Source organism: Orycteropus afer, unplaced genomic scaffold (genome assembly GCF_000298275.1).
Source record: "Orycteropus afer afer isolate SDZICR_OR568_19922 unplaced genomic scaffold, OryAfe1.0 scaffold00014, whole genome shotgun sequence".
Taxonomy (NCBI): Eukaryota; Metazoa; Chordata; class Mammalia; order Tubulidentata; family Orycteropodidae; genus Orycteropus; species Orycteropus afer.
The window spans coordinates 13,066,426-13,071,393 of NW_006921601.1; positions in this window are offsets into that span (position 1 = coordinate 13,066,426).

Below are 4,968 nucleotides of genomic sequence, written 5' to 3' on the forward strand. Positions count from 1 at the left end.
TACTTTGTAGGATTTATTTATATTAAATTGTTTAATGAGTTTTTCAAAATTTAAATAGAAATTTTGGCAATACCTGGAAGTCCCTGGATTATGAATTTATGAATTTACATACAACCTGTAGTTACATACAACCTTGTAAAGCCTGTTATATTAAAAATTCAAGATACATACTGAAAAACTCATTGCTGTCAAGTCGATTCCAACTCATAGCAACTCTTCCTTGGGTTTCTGAGCAGTATTTCTATGGAATGAGATTGCCCAGTCTTCCTTCCTAGGAGTGGCTGGTGGGTTTGAACCACCGGCCTTCTGGTTAGTTGTCACATGCCTTAGGCATTACCGCAGCAGAGCTCCCCACCATACATACGGTGGTTCGTAATAACAAACAGTCATTGCATTGTGACACACATCAACACATTATCATTACTGTATTAACATGTTAAAGATATTTCAGTGTATCTGGAAGTATTTCTTTAAAGTTTTTATAAAGCTACACTACACACTATATGCTAAGACAGACATTTGAATTATTGACGTTAGAGAGAACCATACCTAACTCTTTTGACTTACATATGCATTCGACTTAAAGCATACTTAGGAATGGCACTCATTCATAATCCAGGGACTGCTTATAACTTGATTTTTTGCAGCAAACTGGAACCCAGTGACAGCTTCAGATTCAGATGTGAGAAGCTTAGGGAGCAATCTTGATAAAAGGGAGGCCAGGCTTCTTGTCTTGAAGCTGCATTTCTACAGTAAGCATGTTGTTTTTACTAGGATTGCATATTGTGACTTGATGATAGTGGTAACAGTGATGGAGACTAAGAATGGAGAAAGGCTAAAGGCCCCCAAGCCAAGATCACATTATGATTTTCGTGGGCCCCAGCCACTTTTTGCCTGTATGGGCTCCTTATTATTAAAAATTATATTTTCTAACTGTATTCATATAAAGATGAATATTACGCAGGCTGGATTTATTACTCTATGTCCATTATTGCCATATCTGTTTTTTTTTCTAATTTTGAAAGGTATTAAAGCATATCTGTGGGCCCCTAAACTGTGCTGGAGTTCCTGGGTGGTGCAAATGGTTAGTGCACTTGGCCACTATCCAAAAGGTTGGATGTTGGAGTCCACCCAGAGGTACCTCAGAGGAAAGCCCCGACAATTTTCTTCTGAAAAATCCAACCTTTGAAAACCCTATGGAGCACAGTTCTACTGTGACATATATGTGGTTGCCATAAATCAGAATCACCTCATTGGCAACTGGTTTTTGGTTTTAAACTGTGCCTATGATGACTAAAAGGAGTTCTGGTGGTGCAGTGGTTAAAACACTTGCATGCCAACTGACAGGTCAGAAGTTTGAACTCACCAACCACTCCATGGGAAAAAGATGTGTCAGTCTGCTTCTGTAAAGATTTACTGCCTTGGAAACCCTGTGAGGCATTTATACTCTGCCCTATAACATTGCTATGAGTTGGAATCTACTCAATCCCTACGGATGAGTTATGATGACTCATGAACAACTTAGCCCTGCCCCAAGACATTCCTTAAAAAAAATTCACTGCCATTGAGTCGATTCCAACTCATAGTGACACCCCTTGTGTTTCCAAGGCTGTATATCTTTACGGAAGTAGATTGTCTCTTGTTCCTCCCATGGAGCAGCTGGTGGGTTTGAACTGCCTACCTTTTGGTCAACAGCCCAATGCATTAACCACAGTGCCCCCAGAGTTCCTTTAAGACACACCTTGTTGTTGTTGTTGTTGTTATGTGCCGTCGAGTCAGCCCCGACTCATAGCGACCCCTCCTTGGGTTTCCGAGGCAGTATCACTACGGAAGTAGGATTGCCCAACCTTCCTTCCGAGGAGTGGCTGGTGGGTTTGAACCGCCAGCCTTCTGGTTAGCAGTCAAGTGCCTTAGCCACTATGCTACCAGAGCTCCATCTATCCATGCATGCATGCATACATACATACATACATACATGCATCTAAGTAATTGGGGTTACGTCTTGCCTTTTCATTTTGTTCTTGGGATATATAGTTTTATCTTATGTTGGAACAACAGTATTTTAATAATTGTTTCACAATGTGTTCTAATAGCTTAGAGTGATCTGTACTCCAGTGTTTTTCTCTTGGCCACTTATTTTTCCAAGTGAATTTTAAAACCTCTGTTTATTATAATAGAAAAATTCTCTTAAAGTGGCTTTGAGGTTATCTAGAAGGGAAATGACATCTTTATACAGATACAATAGTTGGATATGCTGTCCCAGAAACAGGATACCATTACCATTCTATAGAGAGAGGTCAAGAAGAATGGAGACGGAGGTATGAAATAGGCTGAATAAGAACCTACAGTCTGTTAAGGTGAGCTCCCAACCAGCGGTACTCAATGGGACACAAATTGCTATGACCTAAAGTAGTCTCAAAACTATATCTCAAACCAGCATTGCAGGACAAGTACTTAGCTTATTCTTCACATTAGGGAAACAACCTTGGGTAGAAACTAAATTCTGGCCAAATCACGTTCCAATTTGTCATTCTAAAGTGGCTACAGTTTGGCAACCTCATTCCGGGGTTTATGGTTAAGTTTAAACAAAACCAAAAACCAAACTCACTACCATCAAGTCAATTCTAACTCATGGTGACCCCCTTTGGGTTTCTGAGGCAGTAAATCCTTATGGAAGTAGAGTGCCAGTCTTCCTTCCATGGAGTGGTGGGTGGGTTTGAACCACCAGCCTTCTGGTTAGCAGTCAAATGCCTAAGGCACTATGCCACCAGAGCTCCTTAAGTTTAAATAAGAAATCTTGTTTTTACATTCATGTATCCTTGAAAACAATGATGAATGTTAGGAATAGGGAAAAGAAATCAGAGGATGGACTCTGACCAGGATGGTGGTGTATTAGTTTCCTAGAACTGCCATAATGAAGTACTACAAACTGGGCAGTTTAAAACAACAGAAACTTATTGTCTCACAGTTCTGGGACTAGAAGCGTGAATTCAGGGTGTTGAAAGGGCCGTGCTTGCTCCAAAGACTCTAAGGGAAGAACGTTTTTTGTTTCTTTCAGCTTCTGTAATTTCTGGAATTTGTGGTGTTCCTTGGCTTGTAAATACATCACCCCAGTCTCTGCCGCTGTCTTCACATCTTCTCTCTGTAGGACCGTCTTCTCTCTGTAGGACTCTGTCTCTTTCTCCTCTTTTTATAACGAGACTAATCCCATTAGGTTAGGGCTCACCTTGCCCCAGGATGAGCTCTGGTTCAATAATAACATCTTCAGAGACCCTATTTCCAAACAAGGGCACATTCACAGATGCTGGCATTTGTTGTTGTTAGGTGTTGTCAAGTTGATTTCTAACTCAAAGGGATACCATGTAACAGAGTAGAACTGCCCTCTAGGGTTTCCTAGGCTGTAACCTTTATGGAAACAGATCACCAGGTCTTTCTCCTGTGCAGCCACTGGGTAGGTTCAAACCTCCAACCTTTTGGTTAGCAACCCAGTGCTTCACTGTTGCACTGTGAGGGCTTCTTTACTGGGGATTAGGACTTAAAAATATCATTTTCGGGGGATGCAGCTTAATCCATAACAGGTACCACGTTAGATCTTCACTATGACCAGCTCACTCCTCCCCTTTTTTCCTTTCAAGAGAAATATTTTATTTATCCTTATAACTTTCTAAATTTATAATTTTCTAATATGAAAGACAACAGTATTAGGTTAGACTTGCAAAATTCAGAGGGCTTCCTCCCTTGGTCCAAGTCTTTAATGATGAAAGTGCTATAGTTTAAGCTAATGACTTGCAGCTGTTGTCTGCTATGAATAGACGTAACTCTAATATAAGGACCATGAGAGTAAATTGAATAAGAATTTGGATATATATTATGTTTTATAAATCACACACAGAGGTTATACTTGGCAAGTATTTCTCTCTATGAGTCATGAGGGAAGATTTCTGTACCTCCAAGAAAGAAGAGAAAGATGCATGATCTGAAACTTCAAACTTTTAGAATGTTCAGGAGTATTGTACCTTGGTTTTAATGTTATGAGGCACCCTGAAGCACCTTGTTAGAAAATCTGCCTATGTATCCATGTTTGCCCACTCATCACATCCAGAACTATTTCTGTAACCTTTACACTCAGAGAAGCTTCCTCCCAAGTGGAGTTTCCAACACTGATTAATGTCGGTCAATTATGCATGCACGTGTGTGTGTGTGTGTGTGTGTAAACAAACAAAAATAAACCACCAAATATTTGAGGGGTGTAAGCAGATTCAAAAAGAGGGGTCAAGCTGAGTAACTTACTGAAATAGGGATTTCAGTTCAAAGTTATCATGAACTGGTCATGTTTCCAAACATCAGATAGAAGTAAATGTAAGTGAACTGCAGGGGTCTTAAACTCTGGCCAATAAAAATTCCCAGTGATTAAGTGCCAAAGAATACAAACTAACAATGAAAAAAAATAAAAAATGCACATAGAAGGAATAATCACAAGAGTCATCAGAAATAAGAAAGTGCAGAATCAGACCCAGAGAGAATTACTAGGTTCAAAAGAAATCTGTCCAATGTTTTTAAATAAATAAAAAATTATGTTATAAGTATCACTTTCCACTAAGAGTGTGAAAAACTAACAGGTTAAGTTGTAAAACAAGCCATCTAAAATTTCTAGCAGCAAAAAAATAAAACAATTACAAATTTAATAAATAAAAAATGGGTTCAATAGAATATTAAAATTGAATACAGAAATAGTGATCTGAAAGACATCTAAAGAAGTTCTCTAGATTCATTAGTGTAACAGTGCAAAAACGACAAGGAGGCCACATGTTCTGACCTCCTCTAACCCTACAAGGGGAAGGCAGGATTACCAGCAGTAACCCAAGGCTGATTACTGCAAGGCCAGACATGCTGCCTCCCTCCAGCCCTTTCACCAACCGTTCCTCCCAAAGCACCCACCACCTCTCTCCTGGTTCGGTAATTCGCTGC